At 39.8% G+C, this 17,938-nt stretch overlaps 1 long non-coding RNA gene across 2 annotated transcripts; it reads right to left on the reverse strand.

Moving 5' to 3' along the window:
* Nucleotides 1–9,465: 9,465 nt before the first annotated feature.
* LOC116262949 (uncharacterized) lies at nucleotides 9,466–13,384 on the reverse strand. 2 transcript variants are annotated; one of them, XR_007574499.1, is made up of 3 exons: nucleotides 12,201–13,384; nucleotides 10,760–12,007; nucleotides 9,466–10,598 (listed from the first exon to the last, which is right to left on the reverse strand). It is a non-coding gene; the product is annotated as an uncharacterized LOC116262949 (long non-coding RNA). The 2 variants fall into 2 exon arrangements; XR_004174540.2 differs by having other exon boundaries at nucleotides 10,760–11,311; nucleotides 12,201–13,375.
* Between the last annotated feature and the right edge of the window lie 4,554 nt (nucleotides 13,385–17,938).

Raw genomic sequence — 17,938 nt, forward strand, 5'->3', positions numbered from 1 at the left:
CGTCAAACCGCACGTATTTTGATTTTTGAGCCGTCAAGTAATCGGCGGACCAAAATTTTGTTCAAGAAATTAAGTTGGCACAGGTATAAGGAGCCACGTGTTGAAAGCCATATGTTTCTTCCCATTTAACCCCACTGACGCTCGTGGTTTTATGCATGATGAATCTCACCTCATCCATGACCAAAGCTGTGAGTGAGCCTACGAACAGTCCCGTTGGAAAACAACGAGGCAATTTCAAGTAGCTGTTTTTAATTTAAAGGCAGGAAAAAAAAAGATATTTAAAATATCGCCAGCTATTTTGAACGTGCTGTACATCTGGCATCATTATTTAATTAAATTGAAGCACTTTTTACCCATATGAAAATCAAGGGAACTAAAAATGTTGAAGTGATTTATGATCCTTAAAAATGCCTCTATAGACTTAAAATATGGAAAAATAAGATCTAAAATCTACGATAGAAGAAATCGTGGATCCCAAATCCATGATATATCGTAAATTCGAGATTCGCTGGGGGGAGGGGGTCGGACTTTTAGAACTGCAGATCTCAGATCCGCGATAATCAAACGTAACGAGAAGCGTGACTCTCCTCTTGCCTCCCACCGGGATCCTATCCCGCAGTTTCAAGCAGCGAGTTGACGCCCATGAGAATCAAAATAAGGATTAACCTGTCATTAGTCGGACCAACTATGCCAACTCTCTTGGGCAAGATACTGCATTAACGCCAACCGTTCAATTCATTGAGATCGGATCATTCATTTAACAAAAGCATGCAGGATAATATTCTAAGGAAGTCATGCAACAATCAAATCCCCACTTTTTTTTTCATATTTGAGACTGACCTAGAAGTCGTGTTGCTTAGAACCCAGGGTTTAAAACGAACATGACATTTCAGTAGCATGGATTTCATATCTACAAAATGAAAGAAAGTGCGATGCCGGCTTCAACTCCACAGATTTTTGAAATCCTCATTGATCAGTGGTCACTGCGGATCTCAGATACATCCGCGACTAGAAACACACTTACCCAAGAACTTCAATCCAACAATGTGGAGCATAGTAAATTAACTTTGGCAGGGGTTATATACTGATGCTTGAACATCAAGAACAATGGCTTCACTTCAGCCTTGGTAAGACCTTGACTTCAATTGCACAACTCTTTCTACCAAAAGTTGGGGCTAAAAGTCAAACTGTTCCAAAAGAGCTGTTCAATCACAACTGCTGCTTTTGGAAAGACAGATCATGACGTTTCTATCCAGGATTCAAGGAGAAGAGTCGCCTCTCATTCACCTTTTCAATTGTTCAATTGCATGATGTTTGGGCCATTGACTTCCCATGGCCTTGACCCAACAACCACACTCATATATATATATATATGTGTGTGTGAGTATGTATTATCAAATTCACTTATATGCTAGATTTGATCTGATCTGATTATGAGCAGATATGATGATAGAGTTTAATATGAAAGGAAACAAATGAGTTCCCCACATTGACATTTTTTGTCTTTTTAGTTTTTAAAATACAATTAAATTTTCAAGTTTTTTACATAACATCCAGTCATCTTAAAACGAATGGTCCAAAAAATTCTCACTAAGTATGGTATATTAAGGTCTGGTATTTACCTTTATATATATATATATCGTTTTCAAATTCTATGAAGCACATACGTGTAAAAGATATTAGAACAGTCATATTCAGCGAATTCGTCAATATGTTAGTGATACGTAACCCTCGATGGTTTCGTTTTCTCAGCATGCAACAAGTGAGGAGGATTAGCTTTAATATTTCCCACAGTAATGTAAACCTCTTGTTTTTTTGTTGCCGTCTTATTGTACTTTGAAAAGAGACGATGCGATGGGCTTATCCCGGACAGTCACTTAAATATTAAAAAAATGAATTATTGAGTTAGACAATGCCAATGGTGGGTTGCTTTTGTCATTACGTATGATTTTCAAAATCATACGATGGATAAAGTTCATGGTCCTTATAATTGATGGAATTCAGAGGAAGAATAAATGGAGAAGGAAGAGTCTTCTCTTGTTGGAGGAAAAGAAAATAGAAAAGTGTCACTTAATTGAACGACCATGAAACTTGTTTGAAAGGGTAAAAGTTCAATGGGCATAGCATAGTTGGTCGATATGATTGGCGTGTAAAAGAAATGTTACTGGTTCAATCCTTGTGGGTGCGACTCTACTGAACTGCAAACAGTGCGCCGCAGCCATCTTAGTTTCGAAGCAAACCCTCTTAGTTTCGAAGCAAACCCTAAACCCTAAACATTCACCGTGTTCTAAATATGAGTGGAAAGCCCAAACAAGTTAATGAAAAATTGCATGAATGAAAGGTAAGCCACGAAAACAACTTCAAACAACTTTCCTTCTTTCTGCCCTTTCTTTTCAAAGTAAATTTGTTTGCAACAGTTGTGATGATGCAGCATATGCACTTTTGCCATGAAAACGACCAAGGGTTCTTTTTTTCTCGCCCTTTTTTCTTCTCTAAGTGCGGGTAGAGTTAGGCTATCGAGCCGAACATAGTTTCAAAATTTTAATAGGAAACCAAAATATAAATTGTAATTTTTTAGGTTAAATTAAAATTTTTAAAATTTAATTATAAATTTTTGGTTTTAAAAAAATATGAGGGAAGCCATGGCTGCTGCCTCTCAGCAGGTTGCTTGTATCTTGAGCCTTCTTCAAGAGACTGACTGATCCCATTCCCATATGGTCGGGCATCCAGGAATATGATACGTATAACCCACCTACCTCTCTTTGTCAATGTTTTCCCTAAGTTTTCTGATAAAAAGGTAACGAAGATCAGTTTTCAACGTAATGATATAGACATTTCCATATGACCATCAAGGTCATTTGGTAGTAGGAATCTTGTGTTCTTTATAATTAAAAAAAAGGCATCCGGCCGGCTGATCCAAATCGAGCTTGACCCGGCTCTGCCCGGGGCCTGGCTTGATTGTAATAAATATATACAAAATGTATAATATAATAACAAAATGTATATAAATATATTAAAATCGAATTATAATAAAATGTTCCTATTCTCCATTTATGCTGCCACCTTATGGTGTCTCGGGCCGACCCATTGGACATGAGACAATATTCAAATCTCGATGTTCAGAAGCTCAAACCTCATTCTCCATGAGCGTTTGGTGGAGGTACACGATAATTAGTATTCATTGATTCTAAACATTTTGTGGAAGTACGGGAAGCTTTTCAATATCGTAAAAGCAGACCTATGTCTTTATATGGTCGACTAAAAGGACAGGTTACCAACTTAGATGTGAATGAACATGTAGTAGTTTTGTTAGTAAAGAAGACAATGCTATTTAATGAACAGGAAATTTGTTACTATTGTGGACATTTCTAGTCATGTAAGCTGGGCAATCCAAATTAAGATGGAAATATTATGGGATTAATTGAGATTGAAATATATATATGGATGACCACAATGAGTCTTGAAACGACTTGTGTATTTTGAAAAAAAAAAAATGATTGATATCATACTTTGTCCCTTTTTCTTTGCATATCGTGCTACATCATGCGTCCAAGCAAACGCCAAAAAGTGTTCCGATCTTTCGTCATGATCCGCTGTCCGAACATGAATGTCAAGCTGAAATCCTTGACTTGCCAAATATTCGCTTTGAAATATGACGAATCTCACGACGTCCCTTCTCAATTGAATGAATGAGTTTGCTGAGCCTTTAAAACGGGAATAAATGAAGGGAAAGGAGTGCCGAATGTCGTATCTAGACATGTTAAGCAAAGGAAAGTTTGTGTTTGATCAAATGCACAACAACGGTATGCAAACACGATTTGGCGAAAGAATCAAATACTGTAACCGGAAAATAAAGTCTGTCCAATTACTTCGTTTGATCTAAATGGTCCATCACCCAATTGCCAATGTTCCAAGGCCCTTCTACTGAGACAGCTAATAATGGAATAGTTTACATTTTGAGGTATTGTATTTGCACAAGGAAGGTTCAGATATAGTTGAAACATAGCAGAAACACTACTCTAAGGCGTTGAAGGTAGAGATGGTATTTTAAGAGCTGTATGACAAAGTAACAAAATGTTACTATTCCTTACATCTATTCAAAAAATTAGGGTAAATGCATTGAACACATTTTAAAATACATACTTTATAAAAGGAGGCACATATATCAAAGAATAACAGCTTGTCAAAATGCCTTTTAAGGGGACGAAAGAAAGGGTGGGAGCTATCGGCCTATCGCCCTAAGTGAGTCCTTATCGAACCCCTAAGTGCTAGTCCCATGAGACTAATCTTGGCGAGTAGGTGTTAGACCTCCAAGTGCTAGTCCCATAATAAAAGATATTTTCTATTGATTTAGCTTGTATAAATGCCAATAGTGGAAAACCATTTATTTTAAATTGGTTTGTATTGATTCCAATTCTTTCAATATTGAATCTCAGTGGCCATTAAAATGGGAAAAGAATTTTTTTATTAAAAGAAAATCTGAAAACGATTCCAAATCCAACCTACTGTTCTTCGGTTGACTTGACCACGTATATCACATTTATATGGGCAATTTTCATGGGGAAAAACATTAATTAACAATTCAGCTTTCAAATGCTTTAATGAGGTCATGATGGGGAGATTCTTCATGCATACCCAAAGAAGAGAATATGTCTTAAACAGGATCATGTTTATGTTAAATCACTGAATCAAAACTTTAATGTAGCGAAAGCGTACCTGAATCCATTTGATCAACCGAACGGTGAAATCGTAGTAGAATCTTTCAAGGTCTGTGCGGAGCACGTGCGGTTTCTCTCAAATGAGAAAGAGACAACCCTAAAAAGCGACGTTTCAAGTCTCCCTTGCACGATCCCAATGACCACTATCCTTTTATATTATGAGCAATTACGGATTCAACCCATCAAAAAATCCATAATTGCGTACAAGTATCTATACATTATAAAATTGTCTCATACCATACAAAATGAAGTAATATCCCAAAACGCAATCACTTAAGTAGATATTTATATGAAAACAACCATAATGTTTGAAATTTTTCATTGACATATGTCGGCTCACTAAATGATCCTTACATGTCAGTCCCCAGAGTTTTCTCATCAAACTATAACCTAATCCCATGGATAAGATAGCAACAAATCAATCACCATTTTCTAATAAATTTACTATGTGTAGCTGTCTACGGTGAAAGGATGAGACCTCTATGTCACGCCAAGGGCAGCTGGCACGCAAATGCAATGTTGTTAAATTTTCAGTGTTTTGGAGAATTCTTTTCTTAAAATTAATGTTCCTATCGTTAAGAGCTATAAATTTGATTAATGAACTTTATGTTAATTATAGAGGCTTTTTTTTTTGGCATGGGATAGTATGAAAGCTTTCTGATGTTTGAAGTTATTTATATTACTCGCTTGATTTTATCATCATTTTATGCATATTTGTTTCTTTTCATGGTAATGGCAGTAACACATTAATGATATCTTAAAAACTATGAATCACTAAAATACAATGTAACATTAATCTACCTCAACCTTTGCAACATATTTATGCAACATTATAATGATGGTCGCGCTATTTGTAATGACTTCTATTCATATTCTTAATTTATTTGGAAGAGATCATCTAGATTGGTTTCTTTCCATGATAAATTTGAGAGTATTAGACAGCAGTAATGCTAATATAGCGTTCCATGAATTTATTTCAAAATAAAGATAGATTCATGAAATAACTAAATCCAATGACTTGAGATTTTTAAAATAAATTCATGAAACATTATAGTAGAGTATTATGCTGCCAAACACCATCTTTAAGAAGTTGTTGTTTCTGAACTACTGCATCGAGCCTTATTGTCGCTACAATTTGGGAATACGGTCCTCAAACAACAAACAAATGTTGCGTCTCAAGAACATGGTATATTTCGCAACTCATTCCAAGTATTGTTCATGGACACAACAACCAGGGATTCGAAATTTCAAAATTCAGACCTGCGTTTCAGTTTATGACGTGGAGGTGAAACCCAAATTGAAATATCCCTACCAAGAAATTTTTTTAAAAAAAGAAGAAGACGTAGTCAAGTATGCTTGTGCAATTTAACTCATCCTAATAATAATGGGAAGTTGAATAAAATAGTAGATGGAGGACAAAGTCTTTACTTGTTTAATAGAATTAATAGGATCCAAAGCCGCGGAGTTCTCAACTTGGTCGGATAACATAAATTATTATTTTGATGTGAATAAAGGGCAAATAAAGTCCACAGTTTTAGGGCTGCACACTAGCCGGAGCTCGAGCTCCACTTGGCTTAGAAAAACCTAAGCTCGGCTTGAACCTGAGTCGAGCTACTTATAGTAAGCTCGAGCTAGAGCTTTACTCAACTACACAAAATCAAGTCGAACTTGACTCGTTTAACCTATTTTAACTCGTGTAAGCATTAACTCATTTAACTTGTATAAGTGTTAAATCTTGTAATTCGTTTAACTCATGAAAACATCTAACTTATTTAACTTGAGAAAATTTGTTTTTACCCTAAAAGTTAAAACTGGTGAATCACCGGGCCGCCGGCAAGTACCCACTATCGGGCCCGAGCCGATCCGATAAGGTTGGGCCCGATAAGCCCGGACTGGACCAGGCCGGACTCGGACTCGGGTTTGAACGGTTGGGCCAGCCTCGGCCCGAGTTTCAGGTGTTGGGCCGACCCGATCAAGAGTGGGCATTTGACTGGCCCGGCCCGGCCCGGCTCGATTTTAATAAAAACTATTTTTTAAATATAAAATATGTTTTTTTAATATAAAATATATTTTTAATAATAAAATATATATTATTAATAAAAAATAATTTTAAAGATTAGTAGGGCCGAATGCCCGAATCGGGTCTGGACCTCCGCCGGCAGCCAGCCCAAGGCCCAAGCTTATTTGGCAAGTTTTCATTTCGAATATCTTTGTAAGCTCAAACTTGACTCGTTTATAAATGACTCGAGCACGAGCCGAGTTTTTTTTAGTGAGTTTGAGTCTACCTCAAGTTGGCTGGACTCGTTGTTGTGCAGCCCTACACAGCTCTATGTTTATTTAGCCAAAGATTGAAGCCCACCATCAATGCACATCTGTGTTTATAGTGACTCGAATCTTCTACACAGAACATTGTTTCATTTAAAACGAGAAAACTCGTCTGTCAAAGTATCTATTTTTGCTTTGTAGATGATTCTTTTGTTTTTTCAATGTTTAATCTTTTCACCGTTTGATTGAAGAATTTGTTTTCTTCTTTCTAATAATATAGTACGATTCCACTTGTGTTAATGCAAATGTGCAAGCACTTTCTCAATTTTTTACTCGTAGTGTCATATTCTGCTTTCTAATTTCTTGTCATTTTATGTGAAGAATTTGACACTGACCCAAGAGCGCCTAAAGAGAACGTTGCAATGTGGGGTCTAGTGGCTGAAGGCAGCCTGTCTTTGGTTCAAACTTTGGACCCATCTGCAAGCCAAAGCAGACATAGAACCTAGGGGTAGGATACTATAGTGCCTAGGGGTTTAATGTACTTAGGCAAGCGACAAAGTTTCGGATAATTATGCAAGGCCTAGGCTTTGTTGAGATTCTTATAATTATACAAATCGTCCTTAGGGCAATGTAGTCAATAACCAGTATCATGAGCGAGCATTCTGCCAATGTTCAAGTGAGCAGGAGGTTAATAACCCACCATTAGGGTCACAATTACGACAGCATTGCGCCCCCCAACTTAAGTACCATGCCTCACCACTTAAAATGCAAATGTGTATCACTCACATAAATTAAAATAAAGACATGCTTCCTTACATGCTTTAACTCGACCAGCTATACTATGTTTCTCAAGGCAAAAGTAATATTTAAATATACAAACCACGAACCCCGAAGACAGGTCATTGGTCGACCGGACCTTGCTTTGGTCGAATTAACATCTCTCAAGTTTGTGATCAGACGTAAGGTTGATGATAACAGGGCACAGCTTGGCTCGACATGTCGTACATTTGTGGAAGATGTAGAAAATACAGGATGACAAATCAACGTAAAAGCTAAGTGGATCTAGGTAAAGACATGTTTGTGCATGTGCATGTGTGTGTTGAATATGCCTTGAAGCATGCATGTGACTATGTGAGTGTGTGTAGATTTTCCATCTCGCAGCTGGTTTTGTTGGTAGAGTTAAATTTGTATACAAACTCCATAAATGACATGTTCATGTTTTGGAAAGAAGCCATGCATGAGCAAAGCAGACTGAGCAGAGGGGCCACTGCCAGTACCTGCCAACGCACACAAATCTTCCATTCACGTGAATTTGATTCCTTCAAGAATCTGTTTTGAATTCACCCACCTTTTTCATCGCCTCCACCACCTGTTCAAAATTCAGCACTGGATTTGTTTATTTGGAGAATATTTCATAAAGGGGATTCAATATTAAGTATATTTCTTATAAACTTGCCAAGCTGCAGCTATTCCCAGCTTGTAACTTTCTGATGATTTCAAAGATTGTGCGCAACTGTGAAAAGCATGGTAGTCTTTGAAGTTCTAAACTCTTTGAAGTGAGATCTACATGATCGAAGTACGTCGGAAAATTGCTCCGGCATGACCATCTTGAAATGGATCTCATGGCTCAGGCCCTCCTCCAACATCAATTCCATCCCATGCAGGACAACCTGGAAAATGACAGGAGAAGGTCTGGTGTTATATGAGATGGAGCTAGCAGACAGTACCATTAAAGGAGCATCCGGCAACGCTGCCAACTGCACCCTCCGCCATGGCCATTATTTTCTCTGTCACTTTCATCGTCACTGCCTGCCCGGTGGGGACGTACGGCAGCTCACGCCATGGAGCAGCTGCTGAGACCGTTGATCGGTGCATCGGCGGTGGTGCCAAATTCACGCAACTCGGAAGATGACAACCGTTCGGAAAGAACAATCTTTTAGAGAGGCAGACAAAATAGGGGTTGAAAGGAGAGAAAGACAGATTCAGGTTACAGGTTGTTCTTAAAGGATTCCTGGTCTTATAAAAGGAGAAGAGGACGAAGAAGAAGAAGAAGTGTCGTCAAGGTGAGGGCCCAAGATCATCCAATTAGTGAAGGAAAAACAAAACAAAAGAGAAACAAGTGCAAATAAAGTGAATTTTATATTCCCAATTATCTTGAGTATACCTGTCTACAGAAATCTCATTTATTTTATAAAAACACGAGAAAGGCGGTGTTTGAGTCCCACAGAAAAAAAAAAAAAAAAAACCTTCAAATTTTTATCTAAGAAAAATCCCTGGAATAGGATAGAGGATAGAGGATTACTTCTTTCCATTCCATTCTGAAATTTTGTTTGACGGGCACTGAAAATATATGTGAATTTTTTTTCAAATGTTTGATAAGTTGTAAGAAAAAATTTCTGAATAAATTTATATCATACGAACTCCAAAAATAGAGAAAAACATTAGCACAGTACATCAACGCACTTGCTCGCAGTAACAAAATATGTGAGAACTGCATGAACTACACCTGAATTACATCTCTCTCTCGCTCCATGTTAGCGAGTTTAGTGAAGATACCCCGGAACTCATGAATGATTGATTCAACATTCTGAGGAGCCTATGCTCTGTCCTGCAAGTAAGTTTCTTGCATTGCAACCATCTGCTGCTGCTGTTGAGAAGATGAACCAGTAAGTGTTGACGCTTTCCCATTCATCTGCCTCTTGTATATTCCACATGCAAGAGATTAATCAACACCTTGTTCCTTTTTTTTATTTCTTTTGCCTTGACCACATGTAGCAGTATTCCTTGGAACATCGTCTTTTCGTGCCTTAAAAGTTCCTCCCAATTTCTGTTCGTATTTTGAGTTCGATCAAAGGGCTTCCAGAGTCACCAATGGAGTACAACCAATTTAAGGGGACAACACGGTCATTTTCCGGAATCACAGTTTGTAGCATCAAATCAGAAGAATGAAACGTTCACGAAATCATAAACTCACATGCTAGAAATGAAACTTTGATTAACTAAAGATGTTTCTGTCTGAGAAGACAGTAAACATGAGCTTATAAGCTCATAAAACTACGACATTTAATTGAGAAAAGAACCTAAATGCACGCAATGAAAATTAGGACGATTGTACGGAATGACTACCACAATGGCCATTGAGACCAGAGCGCTACATAATCTCCAAACATATATATTATACAATTCAAAAACTGCGTATTGGAATAAGGACAACAGTCAAATGAATGGGACTCCCAATTGTATACTTGAAGAGAGTCTCTCATCGATTCCCAATCACTTATCCTATCAAACATTTTTATTACTGTTCAATTTTTACTTTCTTAATCTGTCCTTCTCTTGTCTCACCGTCACACTCTGTTCCACAATCACTTTTTCTGTGAAACAAACCGTGACCTGTCTTCTACTCACTGTTGTTGCATGATCGTTCGTATCCTTTGAGATGCCCCCACTTTCATTTTGTGAATTACATAGGACCTAAAGGACTGCAAGCTCATAAAATGATAACGATTCTTATTAAGCTAAAGACCAGATGGGAGCTTAGCCGTTTGAGCATTCCAGATCCGATGCTGCTTCAACAGAACACTTCACAAAAAACGATACTTCCAACTCTCCATTCTGTTGAAAGAAGGAGCGAGACAAACAGTAGACCATTTAGTTCCAATGTAACAAAAGGAAAGAGGAAAGACCACAAAAAAAGAACAGAATCAGTAAAAGGATGTCAAGCATGAAACAAGTTAAATCGCCACAAGCAATGATAAAGGAATGAGTTCATTTACCTTCATTCTTCTGCTGTGAGCGTTGAGAAATCAGGAATATACTACTTGTTTTTCTCTGTTCCACCGGATGCTCCTCATCAACAATGCTGTGCAGATAAGAAAAGTGGGATTTTTTTCATTCTTTCTGGCAATGGCCGTCCCCCTACCAATTTCTTGTCCTTATAAACCACGCATTTCTCCCCCACCACAACACGACTTCGGTGGAACCCCAACTTTCCCCCCTGCACACAACCTGGAAAAACCTCAGTGGCATTACAGATCCTTGACAATGGCCGTCCATCTGCTGCTGCTGTTGAAAAGATGAACCAGTAGGTGTCGACGTTTTTTCATTCATCTGCCTCTTGTATATTCCACATGCAAGAGATTAATCAACACATTGTTCCTTTTTTCTTTTTTTTTTGCCTTGACCACTTGTAGCAGTATTCCTTGAAATATTGCCTTTTAGTGCCTAAGTTTCTCCCAACTTGTGTTCGTAATTTGAGTTCAACTATTGAGCTTTCAACAAACATCAATGGAGCACAACCAATTTAAAGGGACAACGCTGCCATTGACCTGAATCAGAGTTTCTAGCATGAAATCAGAAGAATGAAATGTTCACGACATCAAAAACTCATGTACCGGAAATGAAATTTTGATTAACTAAAATTGCCTCTCTCTCTAGGAAGACAGAAAACATGAGCTTCTAAGCACATAAAACTACAGCATTTAATCGAGAAAATAACCTATTTGCATACAACAAAAATTGAGACGATTGCAAAGAATGACTACCACAGTGGACATTGAGACCAGAACCGCTACATTATAATCACCAAAAAACATATATTGTACAATTGGAAAACTGCACATACTGAAATAAGAAGAACTGCTAATTTGCTAAACCAATGGGGACTTTCAAATATACACTTGATTCAAGAGTGTCCTCGATTCCCAGTCATTTTTCCTATCAAACATTACCGTTCTTTTTTTTTTTTTTTTGCTTTCTTTATGACTTTCACTTCTCATTTTCACCGTCACACCCTGTTCCACAATCACTTTTTTCTGTGAAACAGACCGTTGTTGCATGGTCGTTATTATCCTTTGAGATGCGCCCACTTTCATTTTGTGAATTACATAGTTCCCAATGGTCTGCAAGCTGATAAAATGATAACGACTCTTGTTAAGTTGAACAATATTAGCCGCTTGAGCTTTCCAGATCTGATCCTGCTTCAACCGCAAACTTCACAAAAACGATACTTCCAACTCTTTATTCTATGAGAGAGAGAACGAGAAAAAACAGTAAACAATTTAATTCCAATGTAACAAAAAGAAAGAGCAAACCCCATAAAAATAGAATAGGTTTAGTAAAGCAAAACCCATAAAAAAGAATAGATTTAGTAAAGCATGTCAAACATGAAACAAGTTAAATCGTCATAAGCATGATTGAAGGAATCAGTTCATTTACCTTCATTGTTCTGCTGCGAGTGTTGAGAAATCAGGAGTACACTTGTTTCTCTTGTCCACCGGATGCTCGTCATCAACAATGACGTGCAGAAAAGAAAAGCCAGATTGTTTCTTTTCTTCTGCTGCAATCGCCGTCCCCCCACCAATTCCTTGTCGTTCCAAACCGGGCATCTCTCCCCCACCACAACTCGACCTTGGTTGAACCCCAAACTCCCGCTGCACACGGCTTGGGAAAACCTGTGGCATTACAAACTTCCGCTCCCACCGTCTTCCTCGGAGGCATGGGGTGTTGCAGTTGACAGGGGCTCCGGAACACTGGTGAGCTGCTCCATCTCGCGATAAGGAGGAGGACGACGATAGGGCTAAACCATATTGTAGGTTGATGGGGAAGAGCCGGAGCTGAAGTGCAATTGTATTTGCTACCAGAATGCAAAGGGGCAAAGCGAGCCAGAGGATGGATGGGCAGCAGGAAACCATCAATACGGGGCAGAACAGTGCGTCTCACTTGAGAGAAGAAATGCACCTCACCTGAAATGCCAGAGATAGACGCCGGAGATGATCATCATACTAGAGAGGGAGGACGCCCAGAGACGAGTTCCGGCTAGGTACCCATTGTCTTGGTACAAACTTCTTGTTTTGTTAAGAACTTAACCGACTACAATTAAGCAGGTTCAAGTGTTTATGTATTGTTCATCATACTACCAATTGCCTCAATTTGTAGTACTTTTTTTATGAACTGAAATCGACTACTAAACAAATTAATTGGAAACTTTCAATCTAAGCACAGGAAAACTTCATCCCTCTGCTTTAATCTGCCATATCTAGTACTCAACCAAGTTTCGCAGCCATGGTGAGGCGGCTCTGCCTCGCTGCCTGCAGCCATATCTCTACAAGCTAGATAGCTAGGGTCCCTCCGGTCCCTCCGCAGTTACAGCAACATGAAGCAGCAATACCAATTATGCTACCCTTTTCGCTTTCCAAATTCTTCCCATTTTACAATTTTATGTTTTGAAAAACTAAAATACATAAAAAGTTTGTAAGGATTCGATGATAAATACAACACGATTGTCAAAGGACCACAATTCGAAGAGCCGGCAATGATGGATTGGTTGTTGAGTAATGAAAACCAAGATGGTGCAATCACATGTGATCTGTTCCCTCTAAGAACTCAGGGAAGGAAGCAGGTATCCAACAAGCAGGAAGCAGTTGCAGGTGCTGGGATGGCGGAAGCGCGTTTCATATGCCAACCTACAGTGCAGCTGACCACGTGCTCTCTGCACTATTGTCATCTAGCTTGCTCCATTGGGTGGCCAATATGTATATATAATATATATATGGCTGGCCAATCCATTCATAGTATGGTCGCACTCACGCTATCATAACCAGTATGGGCTACAGTTCTCGGCCGGCAAGTAATCTTATCCCCAAGATTGGCCACCAACAGAAACTGATCAGTGCATAACTTTGGCCCACATTGTGTCGCCCTTTGGACGCCTTTATTTTGATGAAATAAACGCAAGTTTGTTGTTCAAATCTTTGTGTGGTGCGGAGCAAATCTGCCAGTCCTTTTGCTTCTTCAGGCTCGATTCACGTAAACAAAAGCAAATAAAATGTGATTCATAGATTTTAAGACGACAGGATTATGTAAATTTTGACTTAAACAATTTGGCACTTCTTACAAGTAAAGGATTTCCTTTTCTTTTTTTTTTGGTAGAAACCAAGTATTTGAAATTTTAGAATGGCTTCTCAACCAACTGCGATCTTGTATCTCCAAAACGTGCTGAAATTTCCTATCAACTTGGAGGTCGAGTTTATGAGTCGACTTGTTAAAATAATCAAGCTGAGTTCCACTTCACTGAACTCGAACTCTTAAAACTCGACTTGGTTTGAAAATTAGGCGTAGGACTTTTTAAATATCTGTCTCATTTTCTCTTCAATTAAAAAATATGTATATTAAGTTTTTACAAAAGCTCATTCAAGTTAGTCTAGCCTTAATCGAGTGAAGCTCGATTTATGGCAAAGTAATAGTCTATATATTTAAACGAGTTTGTCAAGTTTTAATCGAGTCGAGTTCGAGCTCAACACGTAACTGCCTAGTCGAGCTCGAGTTTGATATGCTTCTGTCGAGCTATTCTCAAGCTGAACTCGGCTAGACTTGGTGTTCACCCCTAAGCCTAAGCCTAAGTGTGAGGCCCAATGGGCATCGGATCCTCGTAATAACAGATTCATGGCCTTATAACCAGTACTATGGTACAAATTGGTTGCACGGAAGTTCATGTCTTTTGGACCGACCCGGACCCATATTCATGATTGAGGGGTGTGCTGGGACCAAAACCGGGTCAGTAAAACGGTGGACTGGGGGCACGCGGGGACCGGTGCCAGGTGTGATCCATTCACACCATAAATGCACTAGTCCGGGAAAGGACAGGGCAGGGCAAGGTGGAAGCAGATCGGACCGCCCGCAGTGCCCGTGGACCCGATCTGCCCCACCATAAAGTACATTCCGTGAGCATCGATTGTCCATATCAATTTTTTTAACCTTTTTCTCGAAACTGCGGGTGCCACGCTACTGGTTTTGACACGGGGTTTGGATCCCGGATCCTAATAACTAAAGTTTAATCCCACACCTCATATTGCATTCGATCTGGACTGAAATCAAAACTTGGATCCAGATCCAACTGAAATCCTGAATTGGAGTTCATTACCCCCACGTTTCGATAGACGCGTACGCGATTCGATCCGCAGACCGTTGAAGTCGAAACGTACGCTTTTTGTCCACTGTGGGACGGTTTTGTCCTTCATTGTTTTGGTTGATTCCTCCCTAGTCTCACTGTAAAAGAGAAAAGATCAGGGGGACCATTTTGTAATTGAGTAAGCAGACAGAGACGGGGAATTGCCAGCCAATTGCCTCCCCGGCTTCCCTATAAATTTGTCGCTCTCTCCGCTTTCGGGAAGCAACGGAAGAAGATTTCTTTTTCCCTCTTTCTGCCCTTTCCCGGGACTTCAAAGTAGTCGAATTTTACCTGAAACACAGGAAGGATTTCGCTCTCTGCAATCAGTTCAGCTCACAAACATGGGAAATTACTTCTCCTGCATCTCCGTCGTCAACTCTCAGGTCGTCACCATCGCTGACCTCGACGGAAACATCCTCGAGTTCCGATCTCCCCGGCCCGTCGCCGAGCTCATGATCGAATTCCCCGGCCGGATCGTCGCGCCGGCCGACGGACTGCAGAGTCACCGCCGGGTCCAGACGATGCGCGCGGACGACGAGACGAGGATAGGCCACTTCTACGTCCTCTTCCCGATGGACAGAATGAACTCCAGAGTCTCCGACGAAGAGATATCCGTGCTCGCCGCCTCGTGCCTCGCCGGGAAGAAAACCGCCGGAGCGAGAGTCTTTCCGGAAGCCGCCGGGGAGAAAATTAGTGCGGTCGCTCCGAAGCTGAGGCTGGAAGAGCTCTCTTCGCCGGCGGCCGGTTTGGCGACGGCGAGGATGCCTAATCAACGGCGGTGGCGGCCGGAGCTTCAAAGCATCAACGAGCTCCAGTGCACAGCATAAAGCCTCAGTCGAATATATTTTCACATTTTTCTCCCAAATTTTTTTACCACCGGGTTTTCTCTTCGAACCCCGAAATGTGATGGGGCCGAACTCTGATCCGAAGCCGAAGTTAGTGTACTTTTTAACTGTGAATGATCTCGTTAAAGAAGAACTGGTTGCGATCATCGCCATCCTTTTAGACGTTCTAACAAGCAAACACACTGACCTGGACTCCTGGAGCCGGTGTTGGGCAAGTTTTGACCAGAATTTCGCCAACTGGATGCAATTATCAGCGGATATATTTTGTTAATTTGGGAAGCTTGAGGGTAAGGTACTAGCCAGATGCAGAGAACTGTGCTAGGCGGTTCCTTGCATAGAGAAAGGAACTCGTCAACGCTAGTATATGAACGCGGCCAGAGTCTCATCTCCATCATGAATGTGGTTCGTGTCCACTCAAAACACGCACATTTTGTCCACTCTTATATTTAATGAAAAACTGGTAACGTATAGCTCAAAGGCTAGTACGTGCACACGTTGATGGATGGTATATGTGTGTTTCTGTTGTGTTCAATATTATACTCTACCAAAAACAAAACCGTAGCCTAACTTCTTGACGAGTACCAAATTACTGTTCTACCCTTTTACAGTTTGGGGACGGAGGCGGCGGCATAGGGAGGAAAAGGGAAGGTCCTTGGTTCTATAATATTAAAAACAGCTGTAGCAAGACTGAAAAAGACGAGCTCTTGATAAGTAACTTGAGATAAACAATTTGCCTTGTAAGATTGTGAAAAGGGAAGAGCAGGGGAGGTTGAAGGCGCGTACTTCACGTGTTGTGTCGCGTGGAATGGAAGTGAGGAGAATTGATTTAGGCAGGTGCCTTTCCCCTTGACAAGTGCCAACCTCTTGTGTGGGAGACCGTGAGGCCACGCAGTTTCCAGCCCATTTGACTCGGGTAAGGACACAAGGAATTCTTTCGATATAGAAAAAGCAATGCATTATTTCATACATCTACTTTAACTTTTAGAAAAGATTCATATCTTATAAGTATACATCATTCTTTGTGACGTGTAACGATACATCAATCTTTGTGACAAGCATTGATTAGATGATAAATTATTTTTGAGCTCCACTCGGGAAACTGAAGCTGACACCAGCATTGGCAATCGACCAAGAGCTAGCGATGATGGTGCAATCACATGTGCTCTCTTCCCACTAAGAATTCCCAGGAAGAAGGCAGCCAAGCACTCACAGGTGCTACTGCTGGGGCGGCGGAAGCGCGTTTCATATGCCAACCTAATTAAAAAGCAGCTGACCATGTGCTTTGATATATATTTACATGCACTGGCCATGGCTATATATTGTTAGGTCTCAGTCACGCTATCATAACTAGTGTGAGCTAGATGTGTAGGCCGGCAAGCAACCAAGATTGGGTACCAACAGAGACAGATGAGTGCCTTGCAGGCATTTATTTTGACGCGATAAGCTTCACTCATTGAGCTCGTGGTGCGGAACCCTCTTGCGTCTTCTCGATTCCCCAAAACAAAATCAAATAAAACGTGATCGACCATAAAGGTTAGGTTAGGTCTGTTTGGTTCTCATCAACTTCTTCGCCTCAAATTTTTTATTATTAGATTGTCATTCTACCGAATTAAGGGTCTCAGGTCAGACTGAAAATCCATATTTGAAATCTTTATTTTACCTTTTTACAAGGAGAAATGATCCAGTTTAAAAGATCGGAGAAAGGAGGTTTTGGTATTAAATCTATTGATCTCAAATTCTAAGGCTCTTACATCATGAGCAATCAAATTTTTGAAGCTTCCCAATACAAGATCTAAAGAAACTACCATTTGAAGGGCCCATTTCCTGTCACAAAATCAAATTGGGATACAGTTTCTCATATATTTTCTTGACATGAAACTCAATTTTAGTGAGAACTGTTTAGCTCTCAAGTTAATTCGCGTGCACGATGAAAAAACAACCACCAAACGACCATTAATTTCCTTCATAGATGCATCGATCGTATTGTCAGCTAATGAGGTGGCAGTGGAGCGAAAAAAGAGGCCTTTGAATGACAACCCACCTCTAACTCAGTTTTGTAAAAACTAGATTTTATGAAAACCAACTTTTTAATGAGTTTTAGAAACTGTTTTTTTTTTTTTTTGTGTGACACATTTTGAATTTTCACTTCTAATAACAAAACC

This window comes from Nymphaea colorata, chromosome 10, assembly GCF_008831285.2.
Source record: "Nymphaea colorata isolate Beijing-Zhang1983 chromosome 10, ASM883128v2, whole genome shotgun sequence".
Lineage (NCBI taxonomy): Eukaryota > Viridiplantae > Streptophyta > Magnoliopsida > Nymphaeales > Nymphaeaceae > Nymphaea > Nymphaea colorata.